Source organism: Delphinus delphis, chromosome 2, assembly GCF_949987515.2.
Source record: "Delphinus delphis chromosome 2, mDelDel1.2, whole genome shotgun sequence".
Lineage (NCBI taxonomy): Eukaryota > Metazoa > Chordata > Mammalia > Artiodactyla > Delphinidae > Delphinus > Delphinus delphis.
The window spans coordinates 123256653-123284392 of record NC_082684.1 but is presented as its reverse complement, the minus strand read 5'-3'; the positions used below and the strand labels follow the sequence as shown (position 1 = coordinate 123284392).

The following is a 27740-nucleotide window of genomic DNA, read 5'->3' as shown; positions in this document are numbered from 1 at the left end:
TTTGGTGTCTGTCCCCAGTTGCTAAAGTTCATTCAGTGGGTTGTGTAGGTTTCCTGTTGGAGGGGACTAGTGCCTGTGTTCTTGTGGATTAGGCTGGATCTTGTCTTTCTGGTGGGCAGGTCCACGACTGGTGGTGTGTTTTGGGGTGTCTGTGGACTTGTTATGATTTTAGGCAGCCTCTCTGCTAATGGGTGGAGTTGTGTTCCTGTCTTGCTAGTTGTTTGGCATAGGGTGTCCAGCACTGTAGCCTGCTGGTTGTTGAGTGAAGCTGGGTGCTGGCGTTGAGATGGAGATCTCTGGGAGATTTTTGCCATTTGATATTATGTGGAGCTTGGAAGTCTCTTGTGTACCAGTATCCTGAATTTGGCTCTCCCACCTCGGAGGCACAGCACTGACTCCTGGCTGCAGCACCAAGAGCCTTTCATCCACACGACTCAGAAGAAAATGGAGAAAAAATAGAAAGAAAGAAAGAAAGAGAGAGAGAGAGAGAGAGGAAGGAAGGAAGAAAAAAGAGAAGGAAGGAAGAAGATAAAATAAACATAAAGTTATTAAAATAAAACATAAATATTAAGAAAAAAATTTTAAAGAAAAAAAAACTGATGGATAGAACCCTAGAACAAATGGTTGAATCAAAGCTATACAGACAAAATCTCACACAGAAGCATACACATAGACACTCACAAACAGAGGAAAAGGGGAATAAATCATAAATCTTGCCCTCAAAGTCCACCTCCTCAATTTGGGATGATTCGTTGTCTATTCTTGTATTCCACAGATGCAGGGTACATCAAGTTGATTGTGGAGCTTTAATCCGCTGTTTCTGAGGCTGCTGAGAGAGATTTCCCTTTCTCTTCTTTCTTCTCACAGCTCCCGGGGCTCAGTTTTGGATTTGGCTCCGCCACTGCATGTAGGTCACCGGAGGGCGTCTGTTCTTCGCTCAGAGAGGACGGGGTTAAAGGAACAACTGCTTCGGGGACTCTGGCTCACTCAGGCTGCGGGGAGGGAGGGGCACGGAGTGCGGGGCAAGCCTGCAGCAGCAGAGGCCATCATGACTGTTGCACCAGCCTGAGGCGCGCCGTGCATTCTCCTCGGGAAGTTGTCCCTGGATCCCGGGACCCTGGCAGTGGCGGGCTGCACAGACTCCCTGGAAGCGGGGTGTGGATAGTGACCTGTTCTCGCACACAGGCTTCTTGGTGGTGGCAGCAGCAGCCTTAGCATCTCATGTCTGTCTCTGCGGTCTGCGCTTTTAGCTGCGGCTCGTGCCCATCTCTGGAGCTCTTTTAAGCAGCGCTCTTAATCCCCTCTCCTCGCGCACCAGGAAACAAAGAGGGAAGAAAAAGTCTCGTGCCTCTTCGAGGCAGCCTTTTCCCCGGACTCCCTCCCGGCTACCCGTGGTGCACTAAACCCCTGGAGGCTGTGTTCACGCTGCTAACCCCAGTCCTCTCCCTGCGCTCCAACCGAAGCCCAAGCCTCAGCTCCCAGCCCCGCCCACCCTGGCCGGTGAGCAGACAAGCCTCTCGGGCTGGTGAGTGCCTTTTGGCACCGATCCTCTGTGCGGAACTCTCTCTGCTTTGCCCTCCGCGCCCCTGTTGCTGTGCTCTCCTCCGCGGCTTCGAAGCTCTCCCCCTCCGCCACCCCCAGTCTCTGCCCGCGAAGGGGCTTCTAGTGTGTGGAAAACCTTTTCTCCTTCACAGCTCCCTCCCACTGGTGCAGGTCCTGTCCCTATCCTTTTGCCTCTGTTTTTTTTTTTTTTTTTTCTTTTGCCCTACCCAGGTACGTGGGGAATTTCTTGCCTTTTGGGAGGTCTGAGGTCTTCTGCCAGCGTTCAGTAGGTGTTCTGTAGGAGTTGTTCCACGTGTAGATGTATTTCTGGTGTATCTGTTGGGAGGAAGGTGATCTCCACGACTTACTCTTCCACCATCTTCCCCTCGTCCTTCTATTCCATCTTTTGCTTGGTTGATAAATGTACATTATCGCTTCTCATCTTTACATATTACATCTTTACATTCTATTACTACAATTCAAGATGGACCAAGAGCTGGGTTTCATATGAATGAGTTTATTCCCTCTTCTTGAGATCTGACATGAAGGAGTATTTCAGTAACAATTTTGCCTCTCATCCTTAAGGGCCAGTGAGAATTTTCATGCTGGTAAGCACTTTGTCCTGAAGATACTGACATTCCTCTCAGGGAGTGTAACCCTCCAGTGACAATGGGACTCTGGGGTCATCAGTGATGCTGGCCTCCACGGTTGAATAGTGTGGGCCAGTGTGTCCCAGGGAGATGGATTCCTGAGAGCTCAGTGTCTGCCACATGTTTCATTCTAAATTTCCCTTTTATAAGTGTGCCTGGATAAATGGTGACTTCAAAAATGGACCTCAGTGGAATCTGAACAAAATGAGTGACAAAATCGCTTATGTGAGCTGAGGTCCAGTCCACGGACCATGCTAGGCAAAAGTGTGGAGGGATATTCAATTTGCTCAGCAGGTGGTGTCCCCCAGAAAGGACTATGGTATTGAAAAACTAAGATGCTGGCATACACTAGAGGAACTGAATTGTACAAAGGTCGCTAAATAAACAATTTGGGGATGATATAATAACTCTTTGGGTACTTGGCTGCCAGCATGTACAAACTTGTAGTAAATAAACTCTGGGTAATCACCACTTCAATAATGAGTTCTATGAGAAATCTTTGTAACTACACTTGAACCATTCACACATTTATCTGAGCTACCAAAATCTTCTGAGTGATTATTGATATCTTTAGTGTGCTTAGATTGTCAAAATTCAAAGATATTGTATTATGAACTTCTACTTTTCCTTTTCTATTAAATGGAACAATTATATGTAAATTGAAGAGTAGATGTGTGGAATCTTCACAACATATTTTAATTTGCTTGCCAACCCAGACACCAGAAGTAGAACAGTTGTTTCTTTGTTTTTCATTTTTCTTACAAACTGAGCAAGTAATTTCATATATTTTGAATGCTGGCTTCAACTACTAATAGTTTTCTGATGTGAAATGATTATACTTCAAATTCTTAGATTTTTACATGGATATCATTGGCCCCTTTCATATATTCTCAATGGGTTTCTAATGCGTTTAAAGAGACATCCTAGTTACAGTAAATGATTTTGCAGTGACTGTTTTGGGGAAACTTTGAGACAAATATCTTAGAAAAAATTATATCTGTTCTACTGTGATCAAAGTTGTGAGCATAATTGTTCTTGTCATCTCATGATTCAAGGAATATCTATTATGAATACTTATAACTTCTTACAGCTGAATATTCCATTAGGAAAACTTTGTTTTGCAATTTCCCTAATTTCCTGTGTACTTTTTATATTGACCATAACATTAGAATTCCATGAATGTCATCACCACACCACTGATGTACCGATTTTGTCACTTGTGCCAACTCTCTTAACTGGGAAGTAACAAAACAATGCACTCCTAGGGTAACATCCAATTTTAGTAAATTTACTTTTCTGGATTATTTTTATTATTTTTTAAGTAATCAAAAATTGTATTGAGTTGTTGAATAATCAGTTAATACAAACAACTCTACTAGCTTTAATAATCTGTTGAGGCATCTGAGGCTTCAGTCTTCTTTATTTTTAAGATTTTATGCTTTACTTTAACCAGAAACATCCTAAAGGAGTAATAAATTAGGAGATTTTCCATAAAGATACATAGCACATCTTCTTGTCTTATGCAATTTTGACAAATAGACATGTATACCTTTCACCTTTTCACATTTATATTTTCCCACAAGTAGATATGGACCAAAAACTAGGTTTCATATGGACGAGTTTCTTCCTACTCCTTGATATGTGCCATCAAGGAAAATATTAGGAATAATTCTGCCTTCCATCCTCAAGGGCCAGTGGGAATTCTAATGTACTTTTTCCTGAAAATACTCCATCCCAGGGAGACGGAGTCCTGAGAGCTCAGTGTCTGCCACATATCTAAGGATCAAGGTCTCTTTCACAAATGTGCCTGGATCGATGATGACTTCAAAAATGGATATTGTTGGAATCTGAACAAAATTAGTGACAAAATCACTGATGTGAACTGAGGTCCAGCAGAAGAGACCATGCTAGGCAAAAATGTTGGGGTAGAGCTCAGTTTGGTCAGCTAGTGGTACCTATAGGGTCCATAGTAATTGAATGCTATCCTGATTGCATACATTAAAGGAATTGAATTTCACAGAGGTCTATAAATATCTGACTTAGGGATGACATAGCAACTCTTTGAATGCTTGGCTGGCAGTTTCCATGCATTCATAGTAACCAGATCCTGGAGAACCAGCATAGGAGTAGAGAGGCTGGTGGTAAATGGTTATGTCTACCCATGAGCTATTCACACATTCTTCTTAGGTGCCTTAGTCTTCAGAGTGAAGTCAATTAGGTATTCAAGGCAGAATATATGAGTGTTTATTTATCTCTTAAAGTAAAAGAAAAACATAGAAATTTAAGAGCAGTTTCTATTTGTCAAAATGTCTTCCAGAACATTTTAATTTCCTTGCTGACCAAGTCACAAGTATTAGAAGAGTTTTTTTCCCTGTCACCCAAAGAGGAATTTTCTAGACATTTATGTTATGGATCCAAATAGATGCTGTATTAAACATATTTAATTAAAAATTATTACATTTCCAATTACTTATATTTTAGGTAGATTTCATTGCCCAGTATTCATATTGTGTTAGTGGGTTTCATAGTGTTGAAGGGGAGATCCTAGTATTAATGCCTGCTGCTGAGTGAAGGCTTTGGGGAAACTTTGAGACCAAGGCCTTACAACTTTCAGTGTTACCCTGATCCAAGTAGTGAGCATTATTTTTCTTCTTATACAGATAGTCAAGGGAATATCTATGGTTTATTCCTTATAATCTGTTATTAGTTAGTAAACTTTCAATTATGATGGTTTGGTTTGTCAAATTCCCTAATTTCCCAATATATTCAGTAGATTAGAGGTGATATTGAAGTTGGATGGAATTCCTCCCACTTCTTCAAGGAACTGCTGATTTTCTCATTCATACCAGCTCCCTTCTGCATAAATAATCACAACAATGCACTCCAGAGGTAACATTGCAACTTTTAATAAATGTATTTTCCTGGGTTAGTATGTGTTTTTAGCGAGCAAGATTACAGATGGTCTTTTGGAGTCTGTTAATCTGAACATGTGAGGCTTTTAATAGTCTGGGTCATCTGAGGTTTCTGTGTACTTTTTTCCCAGGATTTTAATGCTTCCTCCATTTTGCATAACATCAGAAGATCCTACTAGAGAAATAGTATTTTTGTATACTTGTGCATAGTAAACATCTTGTGTTCTGCGTGGTTAACAGGTGGACACATATACTTCTCATCTTTCCATAATTTTACTCTATGCCAGCATATCGACATGGACCAAGAACTCAGTTTTGTATAAAAGTGTGGGCCACTGTGTCACAGGGAGATGGAGTCCTGAGAGCTCAGTGTCTGCCACATATCTCAGGATCAAGGTCTCTTTCACAAATGTGCCTGGATTGATGATGACTTCAAAAATGGATCTCGTTGGAATCTGAACAAAATGAGTGACAAAATCACTTATGTGAACTGAGATCCAGCATAAGAGACCACTTTAGGCAAAAATGTAGAGGATTCAGTTTGGTCAGCTAGTAGTATCCCCCATAAAAGGACTATGATATTAGAAAACTAAGATGCTGGTGTATGCTAGAGGAAATGAATTGTACAGAAATTATAAATAACCATTGTGGAATGACAACTCTGAGTGCTTGACAGGCAGTATCTTTACACCCATAGTAAACAAACAGTGGAGAATCAGCACATGAAATGGTTGTGCTTACACTAGGACATTCTCACAGTTTCCTTAAATGTTGCAGTCTTTTGTGAAGATCAGCGTGTTTTGGTCTATTAGATAGCCAATTAGAAAGAAATTATTAGTTTTTGCTTGTCATTTATCTCTTAAGTGAAAGAAATATGGGAAAATAGAAGAGTTGATTGCATTAGTGAGATTATCTTATATCATGTTTTAATTTGCTTGCTAACCTATCAATTCAAAGAGTAGAATATGTTTTTTTCTTTTTCTTGTCACTCAGGGAGAAATTTCCTAGATATTTGATGATGGATTAAATTTAGATATTTCATTAAACATTTTTAACATGAAATGATTAAATTTCTAATTCTTGGAATTTTATGTGGATATCATCAGCGAATATTCATATTCCTTCAATGGGTTTATATGTTTAAAGAGATGTTGTAATTTTAGTAAGTAATAGGGGGAATTTTGGGTCAACTTTGAGATGAATGTCTTAGAAAAATTGATTTTCTATTCTACCCTTTTCCAAGGAACAAACATAATTTTTTCTCATTATATAGATGGTCAAGTGAATATCTGTGGTTAATTCCTTATTACTTTTTATCAATTGACATTCAATTGGGAAGGTTTTATTTCACAACTTCCTTTATTTCCTCTGTGCTTTGAAAGATGGAAGTGACTTTGGAATTGCATGGAATACTCACCACCATAAAAAAGTGCTGATTTTGTTGCTTTCACCTGTTCCCTCTCCTGGGATGGAACAAAATAATGAACTCCAAAGGTAATAACAAATTTTAAACAAATTTTCTTTTTATGGCTTATTTTTATTATATTTTTTGTAATCAGGTAGATAATTGGTTTTGTGAAGTATCTGTTAATCCAAATAATGTGTTATTAATTATCTGGTGAGGTCCAATATTTTGTCTCCTTTATTTCCAAGGTTTTTGTGCTTTCTCCCTTTGAATAACATCAGAAACATTCTAGTAAAGTAATATGTGTATATTTAATATGAAGGTACATAATAAATCTGCTTGTCTTTTGCATGTTTGACAAATAGACATATATACATCTCATTTTTCCATATTTTTACTCTAGTTCCACAGATATGGACCACTGGTTGAGTTTAATATGAAAGAGTTTATCCCTCTTCTTGAGAGGTGACATGAAGGAAAGTATTGAAAATCATTTTACCATCTCATCCTCAAATGCCAGTGGGAATTGTAACATCAGTAAGCATTTCATCCTGAAAATACTGACATTCCTCTTAGGACATTGTAACACTCATACGACAATGAGACTCTGGCTGTGCTAGTCAGTCATGGGACTGTTATCGACTGTGATGACTGGTCTGCATTATTGAATACTGTGGGTCAATGTGTCTGAGGGTGTCAGATCCCTGAGTGCTCAGTGACTGCCACATATCTCAGGATCAAAGTCCCTTTTACTAATGTGCCTGGATTAATGATAACTTCACATATGTTTCTCATTGGAATATGAACAAACTGAGTGACAAAATCATTTGTCAGCTGAGGTCCCTCCCAGGGACCATGCTAGGCAAAAAATGTGGAGGGAGCTCAATTGGTCTAGTAGAGGTACCAGCCAGGACTGAAGTGTTTGAAAGCTCACATGATTGCATACATTAAGGGAAATGAGCTGTACAGAGATCTATAAATGTCTGGTTTAGGGACGACGTGGAAACTCTTAGAGTGCTTGGCTGACAACATCCATTCACTAATAGTAATCAGACTCTGGAGAATCAGCACATTAGTAGTGAGACCAAGGATATATGATTTTGTCTACCCTTGAGCCATTCACAAGATTTCCTTAGATGCTACAATCTTGTGAGTGAGCAGTAGTCTATTGAGGTCAATTACGTAGTCAGTTCAAAAGATATTATGTCTTTACTTGTCAATTTTTTTAGATAAAGCAAATATATGGAAATTTAAAAGTAGTTTGTATTTACAGGAATATCTTAGGGCATGTTTTGATTTGATTGTTAACTCAGTCACAAAAATTCATACAGTTATTTTTCTTCTCACCCAAAGAGAACTTTTCTAGACGTTTGAGTGATGGAGTCAAGTATATGCTGCACTAAATATTTTTAATTGTAAAATTATTGCGTTTCCAGGTCTTGGCATTTTATTGGTTAATATTCATATTCCTTCAGTCTGTTTCACATGTGTTTTAAGGGAGATCCCAGTTTTAATGAGTGATTCTAAGGGTCCTTTGGAGAAATTTTGACCAGGTCTTAGAACAAATGACTTTCTATACGTTCCTGTTCCATGGAACAATGCTATTTTTATTCTTATCATACAGGTGGTCAGCAAATATATGTAATTAATTCCTTATAACCTCTTATCAATTAATATTCAACTTGGAAGGTTTTCTTTCTCAACTCCTCTAATTTCCTCTGTGGTTTGTAGGTTGGAAGTAATATTGGAATTGCATGGAATTCTTACCACCCCACCAAAGAAGAGCTGGTTTTGTCACTTCTGCCAGCTCCTTATCTAAGAAGAAATCCAATGATGCACTCTCAAGGTAACATCTAATCTTTTATAAATTTTTCCTGAGTTATTATTTTTTAAGTAATTAAGAATTTAATTGGTGTTTTGTAGAGTCTGTCAATTCAAACAGTGTGAGGACTTAATAATCTGGTGATTCTTTGAGGCTTCTTTCTGTTCTTTTCCAGAATTTTTGCATTTTCTCAGTCTTCCTACTAATGCCTCATACAGGAATTAAGCATGGAGATGAAAGTAAAGCCATTCCTCACCAGTGTGGCAGAGAGAAATTGTTTCTACTGAGGGGTGTGCTTGGCCAAATGTACTGAATCCTCAGCAGTGTGGCCTGGTGAGCACCACCCTGACAATAGGATGGGAAGTATTTCATGGTGAGAGGGCTCAGTGTTTGACTTTTCCTCTCTGCACCCTCCCAACCTCTCTAGTCACATGTCGGTATTTATTGTGCCTGTGTGAGTCCTGCCTGCATTGCTGTGACCATACCATGTAGAATCAGGCGTAGAGTAACTGTGCATCCTCTGCAAATTGCCAGGTTCCTGAGCTCAAGCAAGTTTAGTGCTGTAAGTGATTTTTAGACAACTGTTCTTTATTTCCCTATCATGGCAGTTTTCTCCTCCCCAATCCACTGGGTCATCTTTGAGAATAAAATAATTCTGAGGTTTAATTTACAGAATATATATGTATTATATGCATTGTTGTGGTTGAATTGTTCACCAGGCCAACATTTTCCTGGAACTTTAAGCACATTCCGACAGTCTGATTTCACATTTAATTTGTCTGGCAGAAAATGTTGGACAATATTTGCTCTTATGGAGGCCAGAGAGCCTAATACAATTAATGTTGTTGGAATAACACTGGAAACACCCTAGCAGAGCAATGCATTAGCTTATTTAATAGGAGGGTACATTATTGAACCCTACTGTCTTATGCCTGACCGGCCAATGGACAGGTTTACTTCTAATCTTTCCACATTTTTATTCTACTCCCACAGGGTAACAAGGATAGAGCTCAGGTTTCCTATGAAAATGTTTATTCCTTCCCCTTGAGATGCAACATGAAGGAAAGGCCCATCCTAAGAGGCCAGTGGGAATTCTCAAGTCAGTAAGCATTTGTCCCTAAAATATTGACCTTCCTTCTAAGGATTATATAATATTCCAATTACCATAGGCACTGTCTATGATAGTCAGCTGTGAAGCCTGGATCACTGATGTGGGGTCTGGTCTCCATAACTGAGTAGAGTAGATAAGTGATGAACTTCAGAGTCTCTTTCACTTTCTGAGGTGAGCAGTGCCCTATTTTAGAAACTCATGTGTATCAATGATTGCTATAATAATTGATCTCATTTAAAAATCTGAACAAAATGAGTTACACAATCACTTCTGTGAAACTGAGGTCTAGCATAGATACCCACCCTAAGCAAAATATTTGCAGGGTGGAGATCAGTGATTTCATTCATGTGGTATCAGGCTAAGCTGCTTGCATGCATTAGAGGAACTGAACTGTACAGTGTCTATTCATATCTAATTGTCAGGTGAAATTGCAACCCTTTGAGTCTTTAGCTGGCAGCATAAATACACTTGTAGTAAACAGACCCTGGGGAACTAGCACATGAGCACTGAAGATTCTAGAAATGGTTGTACCTACACTTGAGCCATTCACACAGTTGTCTGAGCTACTGGAGTCCTCTCTTGAGTGCTATTTATAGGTGGTCAAAATACAGATTATGGATTTTTACTTTTCCCTAGTAAGTGAAACAAATATATGATAATTAAAAAGTAGGTACTATATGTGAGACCTTCACAATATATTTTAATTTGCTTGCCAACCAGTCACTAGGATTGAATTATTGTTTCTTTGTTTTTTGTTTTTCTCATCAACCAAAAGAGCAACACACAAGTACTGGCTTCAACTATATACTGCATTAAACATTTTCAGATGTTAAATGATTAAATTTCCAGTTCTTGTGTTTGTTTGTTTGTTTTACATGGATTTCCTTATACACTTTTATATACCCCCAATGGATTTCTAATGTGTTTAAAGAAAGATCCTAGTTATAATGAATGAAGTTCTGGTGGGTACACTGAGGAAACTTTGAGACAAATGTCTTAGAACAAATATTTCTAAATTAATATGTTCCAAGGAATGAGCATTTATAGTTCTTGTCATATTTTTTTTAACATCTTTATTGGGGTATAATTGCTTTACAATGGTGTGTTAGTTTCTGCTTTATAACAAAGTGAATCAGTCATACATAAACATATGTTCCCATATGTCTTCCCTCTTACGTCTCCCTCCCTCCCACCCTCCCGGCAGTCACAAAGCACCGAGCCAATATCCCTGTGCCATGCAGCTGCATTCTTGTCATATTGATTGCCACTGAATATCTTTGATGTATTCCTTATAACAACTTGTTACTAAATATTACATTAGGAAAGTTTTCTTTCTCAGCTCCCTAATTTTCCTTGTGCTTTGCAGATTGGAAGTGATGTTAGAGAGAAGGGATATTTTGCTGCTTGTAATTCTCACTGCCACACCAAAGAAGTGCTGTTTTTGTCACTTGCACTAGCTCCATTCTCTGGGAAAAATCAAAACAATGCCTTCCATATGTAATATCCAATTTTAATAAATGTATGTTCCTAGAATATTTTACTAAGCAATTTAGAATTTTATTGCTTTTGTGAGGTGTCTGTTAATCCAAAGAGTGTGAGGCATTAATAATCTGGTGAGTCATATGAGGCACTTTTCCACCCCCAATTTTTGCACTATCTGTCTTTTTTTTTTTTTTTTTTTTTTTTTGCACTATCTGTCTTTTGAATAATTTCAGAAACATCTCAGTAGAATGATAATATGGATTACACTATGCATATACATAGTGAACGCTCCTGTCTTGTATATAGTTGACAAATGGACTCATCCTACTTCTCATCTAGATGCACATTTATCTTTCCCACAGGTTGACATGTTCCAAAAACTGGGTTTCATAAGGATAAGTTTATCCCTTCCCCGTGAGATGAGACATGAAGGAAAGTGTTGGGAATAATTCTACTTCCCATCATCAAAGGCCTGTGTGAATTCTCACAAAGGTAAGCATTTTGTCCTGAGGATACTGATATTCTTTTAGGGACTTGCAATGTTCCAATGACACTGAGAGTCTATCTGCATTAGTCAGACATGGAACTGGATCGCTGACTAGGTTTGCTGGTCTCCATGACTTAGCAGCATGGACTGTGTATCCAGTGGTGATGGGATCCTTATTGTTCCGTGTCTGTCACCTATCTCAGGCTCACAATTGCTTTATAAACATGCTGGGGCCAATGATGGCTTCAATAATTGATATGTTGGAAAATCTGGACAAAATAAGTGACAGAATCACTTCTCTGAAACTGAGTTCAAGATATATAAAAGGACATATAACAAAATTAGTGTTACTCTGAAGTAGATTGTGATAATTTAAGGTGCATTTGTAAACCCTAGGGTCAGTACTAAGCAAATAACTCAAAAGCATTAAAAGAACTACCAAAGAATTAAAATAGTACAATAAGAAGTATCTATTTAATACAAACAAGGCAGCTAAGAATGAACAGAGAAACCAAAATGATATGACATCTAGAAAACAGATAGGAAAATGGCAGGCATAAATCCAACCACATGACCATTATATTAAATTTAAAAGACAGAAACTGGGAGATTTAATTTAAAAAATTAAACAGGGCTTCCCTGGTGGTGCAGTGGTTGAGAGTCCGCCTGCCGATGCAGGGGACACGGGTTCATGCCCTGGTCCAGGAAGATCCCACATGCTGCGGAGCGGCAGGGCCCATGAGCCATGGCCGCTGAGCCTGCACATCCGGAGGCTGTGCTCCGCAACGGGGAGGCCACAACAGTGAGAGGCCCACGTACCGCAAAAAAAAAAAAAAAAAAAAAAACGAAAGAAAATTAAACAGGTGTACATTGTTTATAAAAGAGATACTTCAGAACAAAAAACACAAACTGTATGAAGATAAAGGATTAGTAATTATATCATGCAGAGAATACCCAGAAGAGAGCAAGAGTGGCTATACTGACATCAGAGAAAATAGCCTTTATGGTAAACTATTACTAGAAATTAAGAAGGATATTATATGATAGAAGGTTTAATTACATAATCATCAAGTAATAGTGTCTCAGATTACATAAAGCAAAACCCAACATAATCAAAAGGATAAATAGGCAATTAAGCAGTAACATCTGGGCTCTTCAGTACCCTCTTCTTAATAATTGATAGACCAATATAGAGAATCAGTGTGGTTATAGCATACTTGAGCAATCTTATCAACCAACTTGACCTGACATATATAGAACACTCTACCTAACAATAGCAGAGCACAAATTATTTTCAAACACATCTGGAACATTTTCTGACATAGGTCATATGCTAAGTTATAAAACTGAACTCAGTGAATTTTAAAAGATTGAAATTGTGTAGAGTATGTTCTGTGACCACAGAAGAAATTAAATTAGAAATCAAACAAGTCAATCTGGCTTATTACTAAATATTTGGAAATTAACATCTTTTACAAGAACCCATGGTCAAAGACAAAATTATAAAAGAAAACATTTAGAACTGAGTCAGATACAACTAAAGACATGCCTAGGGGGAAATTTATAGTTTTAAATGATTATATCAGAAAAGAGGAAAAATATCAAACAAATAATCTAAGCTTTAACCCTAAGAAGCAAGAAAAAGACTAAACTAGAGAATTAAACCCAAATCAAGTAAAAGGGAGTAAATAATAAATTTCTGAGCAAAGATCAATGACATAAAAGTAAAACCCAGATTAGCTATAGGGAAAACCCATTTAACTGAAAGCTAGATTGGTTGGAGGAATGCTACTATTTGTCTCATTGTGTTTTCTTGAGAGGAGGTGGCTGTGGAGGAAAGCAATGTTCTAGTTGCACTTTAAACTCAGTAACATGCCATTGATATTAGGTTTGCATTACTATCAGTATCAGTGCTGATCTCTGTGAAGTTTCCAGAAGATTCATTGACAATACACTATCATTCAAATTTACCTGTTGCTAGTCAGTGTTTTTTTTAATTTGTTTTTGTTTATTTGTTCGTTTTGTTTTGCTTGTCAATAGTTTAATCTCTTTTGGGAGGACCCTTGTTATAACATCAGATACATACATTAATAATATGGTGAGTTCTCCATGGTTTCCATTCCTGTAGATTCTAGGATTTTTGACACTTCTGTGCTTAGCTCAAAGCATAAAGGCATTGGACATTTAGAGTGCTTGAATAGTTCCTTCCTTTTTAGGAATGAAGATGATGTTGGGCCAAAATGAGGTATATGATTGAGAGAAGGTCCCTGAAACCTCAGCAGTGTGTCCTGTTGAGTGACCATTTGAAGAGAATGGGAAACTGCCTCAAACACAGTTCATGACAGAATGGAACACTCTATGAGCTCCTTACCTGTTTAGTTATTTTTCTCAAATTAACAAGTATTCACAGTGTATTCTCAACATAGTCGATGTCATCCTCCTGAGGTGAAAAATTGGTTCTTGGGAATCAAAAGAAATCTTAAATATTACAGTGGTTCATTGTCCTCCAAACAACCATAGTACATAAGCAGATATACAGCATATCTGTGGTACTAAAATTTGGGGGCAGTGTTGAAAACTAGGAGAAAATGTCTAAGAAGGATATCCAGGCAGGTGATGGGAAAAAAAGGTTGTGAAACACTGTTGAACATGTTTCTGCCATCCAACTATATAAAAAACAGGTGTGATGTAAGCCAGAGCACTTGCTACCATTTGCCAAGATTTCCTTAGTAGTAGCAGGTTTTACAGAGACAGTGATTTTAGAAGGTTGTGTTTCTTTTTCCATTAGAGGCACTTAATATCCTTCTCTTCCTCAATACATTATCTTAACTTAGGTCTTAAATATTTTCTGAAGAAGTGTGTCTGTGTAGGTTTCTTTGAAGGCAATGGCTGCTTATCTTCTATTGGAACTTTCAGAAAACTCAAAGTCCACATCTATATATTTTCCAGCAGGAATATTTACGACTAAATTTGCTGTGTCTGAGACCAATGGCTATTGCAATAGCCATTGTGCAATAACATATGCACAATGATATGCTTTTTCTCACCCCTAAGATTTCCAGACCTTTGTTTAGCAGAAACAAAAGTTCTATTGGACACAAGTTATCTAGAGTTATTACATGTATGTCACTATATGGTAAGAGATATAGTTATTATAAAAATAACATCTTTAAAAAGTTGTTGAAATTTTAGGTAAGATTATTTTGGAAAACTATGTTGGAAAGTAGAATTATAAGCTATCACATTATGATAAATATTTCTAAATTTGTTTATTGACTTGTCAGGAAGCAAGAAAATGAAATAAGACAGTGGCCTTGTATCAATATGTTTATATTCAGAAGACCAATGCATGTTTTAACAAGTGTATGTTTTTTGCTTAACTTTAATATAGAAGTTAAAATTTTACTCCTTTACATAAATCTAGTATTTCAATATATTTTAATGGTTAACATGATAATAGAAGAAAACCTGTAAATACATTTGATAAAATGTGTGATATAGTGTTCCGCAGATGACTTCAGAAAGAGTATTCAGACATCACTTTAAGATAGATACAGTTTTTCATTTGTTCATTGGGTGATCAGCAAAGTTGAGATCAGTAAATCACATGTAAGCCATTGTTCTCTGCATTTTTGAAGATAATCTGAACATAGTAATCAAATGTGTTCTTCATTTTGTCACATCTATAGTTATATTGAGATTGCTTAAAAATCATATATTAAAATATTGTATTTATGTATATGTTTTAGATGAAGAATAGTTAGTACACTTCTGATTATTGCACAGAACTGTACCTTTTCACTAGATTATTGTTCTGGGGCAAATTTTAGACTATTTTTTTAAAAAGAGTAATTTAGCTTAATCCAATGTTTCTAGGTATTTGGATATTATTGACAGGCATATTTTTTCTAAAGATGGTTTTATGATAATTGACAAACTAGAAACAATTTTCTTTTGCCATTGGAATTGTTGGGAGCGTCTGTTGGACTTCAGCAGGTTGTAATAGAGAAACCATGTTTTCATTGATCTGTACATAATAGTAAAAAAAATTGTTTTCTAACATTTAGTCTTAATGGAATGGGAATATTTTCCCTTGCTAACATAATTATTGGTCAGATACTCTCTGTGTCTATTGGACCTCAGGGGGAAAAGAGAGCAGTGCATGTCTGAAGGTTGTGCACATAGCACACAAAGGACTTAGCGACATCCACCCTGCCCAGTCTGTGTGTAGCACAGGATACCCACATTTTATGAATGTTTTATTGTTAAATTAGATTACATGCATGTGTGTTTGTGTACAGTTTATATGTACACATAGGTGCATTTATATCTGCATATACTCTTTCTTAAACTGTTATTTTTCCTCTTTTTTTTTTTTTCCTGTCAGGTGATAGAGCCTAGAAGGAAAGGGAAACTGTCTATGCTTTTGCCTTAACCTTTGAATGTCAGTTCTAGAGAAGGAGGTGACAACTTACTTCTCAGCCAGTGCTCTCCCTTCCCACCTGTGGTCCTTTGGACACCCTCGCAGGTATGACTATACAGGCAGGGAACTGCATGTTTATTAGAAAAAGGCCTCAGGTGGATAGGCATTGATAGATCTTGCTCTTCTTAAGTTTGATGACATTTGGTTGTAGCTAAATAGCATTAAAAACCAATCCAAGATCCAGATGAGCGTGAGAATAGTAATTGGAAGTTACAGCTTTGGGTCATAACAGGTCTTCCTAAATGGGGGTCTTTCCTCAACTATTCTATCCTAAAACTAAATTTACCTCTATAGGACCATTTACTAAGTTACTTCTCAGCTCTTTATTTGTATGACTGATTCATCAAATGGGGTTTTAATTTCTTATGGCCTGATGTTTTTAGATTCATTTTTGTGACACAAGTGCTTAATGGGCTGTCAGACATAGAGTAGGATTTCAATAAAATTTTATTGAGAATAGATATATGAATAGATGATATAGAGTGATTTTATAAATAACCTGGCCAACTAAGCAGAAAAAAATAAATGATAAAAAAGAAACAATTTTCAGCAGGATCCAGGCAATCCAGTCAGCTTTGGAAATGTACAAGAGAGAAAGGTTCTGATACAAGGTGTTGATATTGAGATGTATAGAATTATGAGCAGCTAGCTAGGTATAATTTCAGAGCTGCGTAACGGAGTAGAAAGCAGCTTCCAAATTAAATCAATCTGGGAGAGTACCGAACGGTGACTTCCCAGCTTCCAGCTGAATTGCCTTTTTCACTGGAAGTGGTGTTTCTTTTCTTTTCTCCCCCCCCCCCTCAGAAGATGACTTCTTGGGAACTCTTTTGGGAATGAATGATACCAGTAAATCCCTGAAGCAAGATTCTTCAGACAGAGCCTATTCACCTACCTGTTGTCCAAGGGCTACCCTCTGAAGGTAAGGTTTTTGTCAGAATAATCCTCGCTTTCTAGTAGCAACCACATCTGGGTAGAAAGTTAGACATTAATTTTCTGAAGATTGATGACTTGTGGTTACATTCTAATTGAAAGGCCAGATTGTATAATGAGTTAAGAGATATAACTTCTGACCTGTGTGAGGTGATACCTCACTGTGGTTTTGATTTGCATTTCTCTAATGATTAGTGATGTTGAGCATCTTTTCATGCATTTGTTGGCCATCTGTATGTCTTCTTTGGAGAAATGTCTATTTAGATTTTCTGCCCATTTTTGGACTGGGTTGTTTGTTTTTGTGATATTGAGCTGCATGAGCTGCTTGTATATTTTGGAGATTAATCCTTTGTCAGTTGCTTCATTTGCAAATATTTTGTCCCATTCTGAGGGTTGTCTTTTCGTCTTGTTTATGGTTTCCTTTGCTATGCAAAAGCTTTTAAGTTTCATTGGGTCCCATTTTTTATTTTTGTTTTTATTTCCCTTACTCTAGGAGGCGGTTCAAAAAGGATCTTGCTGTGATTTATGTCATAGAGTGTTCTGGCTATGTTTTCCTCTAAGCGTTTTATAGTGTCTGGCCTTACATTTAGGTCTTTCATCCATTTTGAGGTATCACCTCACACCGGTCAGAATGGCCATCATCAAAAAAATCTACAAACAATAAATGCTGGAGAGGGTGTGGAGAAAAGGGAACCCTCCTTCACTGTTGGTGGGAATGTAAATTGATACAGCCACTATGGAGAACAGTATGAAGGTTCCTTAAAAAACTAAAAATAGAACCACCATATGACCCAGCAATCCCACTACTGGGTATATACCCTGAGAAAACCATAATTCAAAAAGAGACATGTACCACAATGTTCACTGCAGCACTATTTACAATAGCCAGGACATGGAAGCAACCTAAGTGTCCAGCGACAGATGAATGGGTAAAGAAAATGTGGCACATATATACAATGGAATATTACTCAGCCATAAAAGGAAACGAAACTGAGTTATTTGTAATGAGGTGGATGGACCTAGAATCTGTCATACAGAGTAAAGTAAGTCAGAAAGAGAAAAAGAAACACCATATGCTAATGCATATATATTGAGTTTTAAAAAGCAGTACTGATGGACCTAGTGGCAGGGCAGGAATAAAGATGCAGATGTAGAGAACAGACTTGAGGGCACGGAATGGGGGGGAAGGGGAAGCTGGGATGAAGTGAGAGAGTAGCATTGATGTATATACACGACCAAATGTAAAATGGATGGCTAATGGGAAGCTACTGCATAGCACAGGGAGATCATCTTGGTACTTTGTGATGACCTAGAGAGATGGGATAGGGAGGGTGGGAGGGAGGCTCAAGAGGGAGGGGATAGGGGGATATATGTATACATATAGCTGATTCACTTTGTTGTACAGCAGAAACTAACACAACATTGTAAAACATTTATACTACAATAAAGATGTGGGGGGAAAAAAAGAGATACAACTTTTCTTGTATATCTTCATAGTTTTCTACATCTCAGTTAGTACATTTACTGTTAATATGAAAGATTTCCTTAACTTTTCTTATCCAACAAACTAAACTCCTTGGCTGGATCCATTGTGTTATCAGAGAATTATTATATGCATAAGATGTAATAGATTCTCAATAATTATTAGACTGGAAGGTAGACAAGTAGTTTTGCCTGAAATAATTGAGTCAATGAATGAGTGACCTAGAACTTTAAAGAGCCAAATTCAGAGGGGAAGAGACAGATAAATATCTGAGATAGTTGGAGATCTCCATCATTTTTTGGCCAAGCAAAGGAGAAAAATGTATCACCAGTGTTTTGCATCCTTTAGGAAGTCTTAAAGTCACTTTTCTGGCCATAGCAGCCACTCAGTTGCTGAAAATGTGGTTTTCTCTGTGTATTCTGGGTAGATTTTTTCCAGAACATGTAGCGGAAGAGTGTACAAGGATTTCATAGCTCCCCTGACAGGCTCCTTAGAAAATGTGTGCCTCACCTTTGCCAATTTTCCCCACTGTGTCCTTGCAGGTGATGACCACAGAGACGAGGTGGATTTGTTACTGTGGGTACCATTACTTCTACCATCAGCTTCTTCAAAACAATGATACAGTCTTCTTTGTGCATGGAAACTCTTCTATTTCCTGTGTTGCAGTGGATTCCTCCTGCAGATAAGAAATGCTTAACTGAGAAATGCTCATGTTGGGATATCATCGATGAGACTTTAATTTGGGCATGGTGACTGTTTCCCTTGCTTCCACTTGACTCAATCCCAGGAGCCTCAGTAGAGGAAATATTATTGCACAAGAAACTCAGAATGATGGAATTGCTCAGTGCTCCCATAAATATACATTTATAATTTTCATTTGCCATGTGGTAAATTTAAAAATTAAGTTCTATTAAATTTTTTTCAAAAATTCAAAGCATATCTAAATATCTAATATATAAATTAAGTGCCCTCCTCTCTCCCAATTCTATCTCCTAGAGTTATCCTCTATTAAATAAGTTGTGTGCATTCTTTAAGTGGATAGATGCACACACACACAAACACACACACACAAGATATTTTGGGGGGTTCTGAAAGTGGAGCTATATTGTACACATTATTCTTCAAATTGCATTTCATTTAACAGTTTTTTCAATACCTTTTTCTGTTTCAGTAATACATATCTGTGTCATTTGTTGAATGACTGCATGATTGTTTTGTACATGAAATATAATTAAATGTTTTAAGCATTTCTCATTCATAGATATTTATGTTAGCACCAAATTTCTGTGCAATGAACCTCCCTATATATCAATAATTTGCACTTGTCTATTATATCATAATAAATTACTCAGCAGTGAAAATACTGGGATTAAGTATATGCACATTTCAAATTTTGAAAATGATCACAAGATTTCCTTTAAAATGTGGTAACAAGTTTATCCTCAAATGGCAATGAATGAGATTGCCAGCTTTCCCACAACCTCACAGATAATGAATTTTATGACTATTTAAAATCTTTGCCAGTGTGATAGCCCAAACTATTGTCTTAAATTGTATTTCTTTCATTTTTGAGTGTGATCATTTTTTCATATGTTTATTAGCCATCTGTATTTTTAAATTTTCTTTTTATATCCAATTTTGGGGGTGGGTGGAGGTTTTAATCTCTTGCTAATTTCAGAGAGCTCATTTATTATTGGGGGAATAAGCTTTCGATTGTCAAGCATTACAGATATTTTTTACACACTTTTAAACTTCATTTTTGTTATAAGAATGTGTATGACTGTTATGTGTCCAAGTATAACCATGTTCGCTTCTATGGCTTCTGAGTTTCATGTCATTTTAGAAAGATATTTACACTGATCCCATAAAACTCTCCACCTATGTTAACTTCTAATTATTTTGTGTTTTTTAATTCAAATTCTTAAATCATGAGAAAGTTTTTTTATTTCAAATCTTAAAGTTGCCAAGTTATTTGCCATTACTTGCGATTATTTGCCAATAATTGCCCATTTATCTGTAATGCCATCTTGCATATATGCTGTATTCTCATCTGTGACTGGCTCCATTTTTGTTCTGTGGGTCTGTGTGTCTCTTCTTCTGCCTCCTGTCTCATGTGTCTTCTCATTGGAAGAAATTACAGTTTAGACTGCAATTTCATCAACTTCAATAAATTAATTTAGTGGAGAATTGGTTTTTAACAATAGTCTTCCTATCCAAGAACAAGGTATGTCTTTCTTTTTATTCAATAATTTTAATTACTGTTAATATTTTCACTTTGTGGTGGGGGTATCTTCTTTCAGTTTATTTTCTTACTTGCTAATTTTTCTATATCTGGAAGTTTTGTTTTGTTTTGGGGGTAAGTGATCTCCTTACTCTTTCTCATGGCTTTTCAGAATTTTTTTTCAAATTATGTACTAAATCCTTTGAAAATACTGATAGTTGTGATTCTCCTCTTCCAAATGATCTGGATTTTAGTTATGTTGATAAAATTCACTGACTGATACTTTCAGAGCACTTAAACAATTGTGGAAATATTACCCACCATTGATTTAATTAGGTTTTAATGGATACTTCTTGGGTTTGACCAGCATGTTTTTGCTGGTCTATTAAGCAAAAAGACTCTCAGAAACCTACTGCAGCAAGGGAAAACACCACTTTGACAAGGTTTAGTAGTGTTTCAAAAGCAGGAAATTAGGGCTTTGAGGGATGGGTTGATGTGGTTTAAGGCAGGATTTTCAAGGCAGGGAACTGGTTAAGAGTGGGCAAAATTTGTCCTGCGATAGTTTGAAGTCGATGAAAGAGTAAGATGAGGAACTTGATGTGAGTTTAGATAATCAAATTTTTGTCTGATGAATGAGCTACTTCCCTATATGAATAATAAGTTATCAATGATGGAAGAACTATTTGCTTAGATGAACAGACTGAATTTATTTGTTGGTTTACAGTTCTATCTTGTTTATAGAACCCTGCTAGGGGTGGTATCAGGTCTTAGTTCCAATAGGTAAGTTATTTTGATGTAAGTAGTCTCAGTCATCAAAGTAAGATGCTAATTTTAAATTTGAGATTCTTGTGTATTGTGTTAGGAAAAGTCTCTTACCTTTGATATATTTCTAAAGAATTTTAATCAAAACCAAGTGGTAGATATAATCAAATGCTTTTTGCATAAACAATTATATTATTCTTTAAACTTTTATCATTGTGAAATAATTCATTTTTAATATTGAAATTTCCTTATATTCCTTTTATTGTTTATTCAGCAAACTCATTTTGGTTAAAAAGAAGTTTTGCTTTTTAAATTTACTACTGAATTATGAGTATCTTAATTTGATTTGGAATTTTTGCAGGTGTACTACTTAGATGAAACTGATCTGTAATTTTCTTTTTTGTTCTGTTTTTGTCATGTTTGTATATTAGATTTTCTGGTTGTGTTAAAATAATTTTAAGGATTTTCTTTTTACTCTGTGCTCTAGAATGGGTTGAAAAGGTTTGGCATTAACATCAGCAGTTAAGCGAACACATCATTTAAATCACCTGAATTCTCCTTTGTTTTTGGTGGTTTGGAGTAGAACTGAGGCTAACTATCTAGAAAGTGTTCTCACTTTTTTCTACGGTTATTGCTTATTTTTTGTTTTATTGTCTTATATTTAACTTGTTTTCTACTAGAAAATCACAGTCCAAGTAGATTTGCAAACACGGTATGTAGGATGAAGTAATACAAAGTGTTCTTTCATCACTCTGTTAATTTCTCTTGTCTCAATTAATATCCGTTTTCATTCCAGTCTTGGTTGTTTCTGCTATGTCTTTTTTAATGAAATGAGTTTGACTCATGGATTTTTATCATCACTAGTTCTCCATTCCCCTGTTCCCCAATCAGCTCTTTGGTATAATTTATCAGTGTTGTTTTTTTTAATGTTCTAATTTATTTATATATTTTTTCTGTATTCCTCTGTGGTTTTTTCCTAATAAATTCTTAAACATGTGTAATCCACTGATTTTCACTTGTTCTTGGCAATGAAAGATTTTCTCTGTTCTGAATTTTATAAAACTTCACACAGAGTATAAGGAGAAAAGAACAGTGACTTTACAAATACCAGTAACCCAGGTTCTACCACATTTTGCCATATGCACTTCATGTTATTTTTAAAGTATTTTTAAATAAGTTAGAGAAATCATAACACTGCTTTCCCCCAGAAGCATTTTTTTAAATTTTATTTTTAAAATCATAATATATGTTACAAAATTCAAAATTGAAAAAGTGATTTTCAGTGAAAGGTAATATATCTTTTCAATTCTGTCTTCCATAACCACTCAATTTCCCTTTCCTGGAGACAACTATGTTACAGTTTCTTGCGTTTCCTTTTGGACATACATATACACATACACACACACATCCCAAAATGTGTGTGAGTGTATGCATAGATATACACACATACTTTTATAGTGTTCTGTACTTCCTTTTATGTTATATATCTATGTAATGTGTAAATATTTTTAATATTTCTAGCAGATCAGCTCATATCAGTAATGAGCTTCCTTATTTTTTAAAAAAATATACTTTTACTGGTTCTGATGAACCCAGGGGCAGGACAGGAATAAAGATGCAGATGTAGAGAACCGACTTGAGGACACAGGGAGGAGGAAGGGTAAGCTGGGATGAAATGAGAATGGCATGGACATATATACACTACCAAATGTAAAATAGATGTCTAGTGGGAAGCAGCTGCATGGCACAGGGAGATCAGCTCAGTGCTTTGTGACCACCTAAAGGGGTGGGATAGGGAGGGTGGGAGGAAGATGCAAGAGGGAGGGGATATATGTATACATATAGCTGATTCACTTAGTTATACAGCAGAAACTAACACAACATTGTAAAGGAATTATATTCCAATAAAGATGTGTTAAAAAATATAATTTTACACAGGTAAAATTTTCATAGTTAAATGCATAGATCTTAATAGTGTAATTCAATGAGTTTTCTTAAAAGTATATACCCATGTAACTACTACCTTATTCAGGAGGTAGAGTATTTTTTATTACTTGAGAACCTCCCCTACTGCATCCTTCCAGCTAAGCCTAATTCTCATAGGAGACAATGTTCTGATTTCTATCATCATAGATTAGTTTTGTCTGTTCTCACAATTAATTAAATGAAATCACACAGTATATGTCTGACTTCTTCCACTCATCATAATGATGTTGAGATTTATCCATGTTATTCCCTGTATCAGTAAGTTTAAATTTTTTTCTGTTTAGTTATAGAGTAACATTCCATTGAACAGGCATATTGCAATCTGTTTATTCATTCTCCTGTTGATGGACATCTGGGTTGTTTCCAGTTTTTAGCTATTTTGAATATGTTAGCAAATCTTTTATGCAATTACCTAAAAATGGAATTTGCTTGATTATAAGATATGTTTTGCTTAATTTTATAAGGAACTGTCAAAGAGTCTTCTAAAGAGGTGGAAATTTTTCACACTCTCCATATATATCAGTGACATATGATATTTTCAATTACTGTCCATCATCACCAACACTTGAAGTTGTCATTCTTTTAAATCTTATTCACTTGAGTGAGTGTGAGATGTTATCTTATTGTGACTTCAGTTTACAGTTTGGTCACTTAAGATAAAAAAATTTTCATAAGTTTAGCTGCCAGTTTTAAATCTTAGGAAAAGTTTCTGTTTAGTTTTTCCCAAAATTTTATTTATTATTTTGAAGTAATTTTAGACTTGCAGGAAATTTTCAAAAATAGTACAGAGTTCTTATATATTATTTACCCTGATTTCCTAATGTTAGCATCTTATATAACCATTATTATAACGTTAATACATGTAACAATCTTTGAAATACGTAAATACTATTAACTAGTCTGAAGACCATAATTTTAATTTTTCCAGTTGTCCACTAATGTTCTTTTTTCTAGTTCAGAATCTAATTCAAGATTCTATATTGCATTTCTTTGTCATGTTTCCTTTTTCTCTATGCCAACCCCCTAATCTGGGGGAGTACCTCAGTCCTTCTTTGTATTTCATAACCTTGACACATTTGAGAAGAACTAGGCTGTAATTTTGTACAAAAGTCCTCAGTCTGGCTTGTCTGATACTTTAATGATGAGATTGGGGTTATGCAATTTTGGTAAAGATAACACAGCGATGATAGTATGTGCTTTTAGTGGATCATATCAGGAGTGCATGAAGTCAGTATGTCTTATTTCAGCAAATGTTAAATATGGTCACTTTTGGTTAAGGTGGTGTATGCCAGGCTTCTCCACTACAAAGTTACTACTTTTCTCTTTTCAATTAACAAATATTTTGTGAGGAGATACTTTGAGACTATGGAAATATTGTCTTTCTTATCATACATTTACTCACTAATTTTAGTACCCATTGATCATTCTTGCCTACATAAATTAATACTATGATGTTTACCTAATGATAGTTTTCTATTTCCATGATACTTTCTACACTTATTCATCAGAATTTAACTATAGGGAAGAACTCTTCCCTGCCCCCCTCCTCTATTTTTTATGTATTCGGTCGTTGTTCTACATCAGTATGGATTTATGATATTTACTTTAGTCTATGGGTTTTCATATATTGTTATAATTATTTATTTTTACTTCTAAAATTTTTTTTAAGATTTGACCATTGGGAGCTCCTTTAAAGTTGGCCCCTGTGTTCTTTTACCATGCCCACATAATTTTTTGAGCACTTACTTATTTTCTGGTTCCACAGATGTTCTAGGTTTATCTTATGTTTTCCTTCCCCAAACCTGGAATCAACCATTACTTCAAGGAGCTCTGGTTCTTTGTATTGGAAAATAATATTTAGAAACCAAGATCTGAGTGTTATGTGTGCTCATTGCTACTGGGAAATCATTTCTTCTAGGCCCTACTAATGCACAGAGTTGGGAAATATTTTTAGGTTTATTCATACACACATGCACCCACCTAAAAAACTTCTATCTCTCTCCATCTGTGTGTTTGTATCTCCATACTAATGTTTCTGATTATGACTTATTTTCTTCTTCCCTCTTTCCCTATTTGTAACTCCTTTCTCTAACAGCAAGAAACCTACCTTTCATTATCCACAATAGTTTCTTATTTCCTTAATCCAATATGTAGTAGTTTCAGAATCGCTAAAACATACCCCTTTAAAAATGAAAGCACTAACTAAAGTACAGTGTTCAAATACAGGGCTTTTGTTTCTTTACCCTTACAGTATCCAGTCAACACGTTAAATAGATAGGTTAGTTTTTCCCCCGAACCCCCTACATATGTTAATCTTAGAGTCAGGTATTTCTCTTATTGTTTATATTCCAATTTGAGTTACTCCTCCTCATGGTTGACTCTATTTATTTTTGCAGTATGAAGCATTACTGTGGTTCTAAGAATTAGAACTCTGAGGATTGTTGTTCTTCCCCCATTACTGGTCCCATTCCTCCCACCTTTCCAGGTAACTAGTCTCCTTAGTTTCTGGTTTATCTTTTCTTTTCCCCTTGTTCACAACTGGGTAACTACATGTATATTTTTTCATATCCCCATCCTTCTTACATGAATGGCAGCATATTGTAGATGGTCTTTTACAGTTTGCCTTTTCCACTTCATTATCATGGAAATCATTTCATCAGTATGGAGATTCAAAGAGGTCTTCCTCAGTGTTTTGGTTGATACTTAACTCTGTACATACTGCAATATGTTCCACCACTCTGCTCTATGGGAATTGTTTACAGTAGTTTTAAATTGCAGAAACTTTTAAATTGGGTTGTTTCACTCTTCATTTGTAAGTGTTCTTTATATTATGGGGATACACATTTCTTGACCAATATTTGTATTGCAAATGTTTCTCCCATTAAGTAGCTTACATTTTCCTTCTTTCTTTCTCTTTATTTTCCTTGAAATGACCATGTGGTCTAAGTTTTTAAATAGCCCAAATTTTCTAATTGTTCATCCCTTACTGCTGTTATTCTCATTCTATTTTCCTTTTTCTTTTGCTCTTTTTTTTTAACTGAGATGAAATTGACATAACACAAAATTAAACCTTTTAAAGTGTAGTATTTAATGGCATTTAATACACTCACAATATTTTATAACCACCAGCTTTATCTAATTCCAAAACATCTTCAGTACCCCAGAAGAAAACCCTTACCCATCAAGCAGTCAGTAGCACTCCCCTTTCCTTACATTTTCATTTTTAAGTTGTGTTTTTATAGGCAGACATTTTTAATTTTGATGAAGGTTCAGTTTGATTCTTTACTTTTTAGTGTTTATTGAGAACTCACTGCTATATTCTGTTTTCTTCTAGAAGCTTTATTTTTTCACATCTTTATTGAAGTATATTTGCTTTACAATGTTGTGTTAGTTTCTACTGTACAACAAAGTGAATCAGCTGTATGTATACATGTATCTCCATATCCCCTCCCTCTTGAGCCTCCCTCCCAAACTCCCTATCCCACGCCTCTAGGTCGTCACAAAGCAGGGAGTCGATCTTCCTGAGTTATGCAGCAACTTCCCACTAGCTATCCATTTTACATTTGGTAGTGTATGTATGTGAATGCTACTCTCTCACTTCATCCCGGCTTCCCCTCCCATCCCTGTGTCCTCAAGTCTGTTCTTTACGCCTGCATCTTTATTCCTGCCTTGCCACTAGGTTCATCAGAACCGGTTTTTTAGATTCCATATATATGCTTTAGCATACAGTATTTGTTTTTCTTTTTCTGACTTACTTCACTCTGTATGACAGATTCTAGGTCCATCCACCTCACTGTAAATAACTCAATTTTGTTTCTTTTTATGGCTGAGTAATATTCCATTGTATATAAGTGCCACATATTCTTTATCCATTCAAAGTTCAGTGGACATTTAGGTTGCTTCTATGTCCTGACTATTTAGAAACTTTATACTGATTACTCCTGCACATAAATATAGCATCTATCTCAAATCAGTTTTCTGTGTGGTGTGATATCAAGGCCAAGGGTTTGTTTTTGTTTTTTTCATGTGTTCCTCCAGTTGTCCCAGAACAATTTGCTAAAAAAACTTTTCTTTTTCTTTTGAATTACCTGATGCCTTTGTTGAAAATAAGTTGACTATATATGTATGGATCTCTTTTGAACTTTATTTTTCCCTTTTTATGTCATTCATTTTCATAGAAGCTTCATAGTAAATCTTTAAATAAGGTAGTGTGAATCCAAACCTTTGTTCTTTTATTTCAAGGTTTTTGTAGAGGAGGGAGCTGGTTTATGGTATTTTCACTTAAATTTTAGAATTAACTTGTCAACTTCCTAAACACAAAACCCTGCTGAGATATTGATTTTAATTACCTTGAACTTATAGATCAATTTAGGGAGAATTGACATCTTTACAAGATCAAGTGTTCTGATCCATGAAAGTGGTCTATTTTCCATGTATTAGGTCATCTTTAATTTCTCACAGTAA

General features: G+C 36.0%; 1 long non-coding RNA gene and 4 pseudogenes across 8 annotated transcripts in view; all 5 read left to right on the top strand.

Annotated features, from left to right (window-relative positions):
* The window catches only part of LOC132420777 (uncharacterized), a 76353-nt gene extending 53917 nt beyond the window's left edge, over positions 1-22436 (top strand). For 6 of the 8 annotated variants that reach the window (XR_009518433.1, XR_009518428.1, XR_009518427.1 and 3 more), the window contains 8 exons: positions 6487-6598; positions 6913-7046; positions 8241-8355; positions 8507-8704; positions 11287-11416; positions 15799-15939; positions 16699-16813; positions 18850-22436. This is a non-coding gene — a long non-coding RNA (uncharacterized lncRNA). The remainder of the gene's footprint in view (positions 1-6486; positions 6599-6912; positions 7047-8240; positions 8356-8506; positions 8705-11286; positions 11417-15798; positions 15940-16698; positions 16814-18849) is intronic. The other 2 variants (XR_009518432.1, XR_009518434.1) reach the window with 2 other exon arrangements.
* On the top strand, positions 4002-4083 carry LOC132421354 (small nucleolar RNA SNORD116; annotated as a pseudogene).
* LOC132421353 (small nucleolar RNA SNORD116) lies at positions 5522-5603 on the top strand (annotated as a pseudogene).
* Positions 7273-7352, top strand: LOC132421356 (small nucleolar RNA SNORD116; annotated as a pseudogene).
* Positions 9645-9729, top strand: LOC132421358 (small nucleolar RNA SNORD116; annotated as a pseudogene).
* Positions 22437-27740: the final 5304 nt, after the last annotated feature.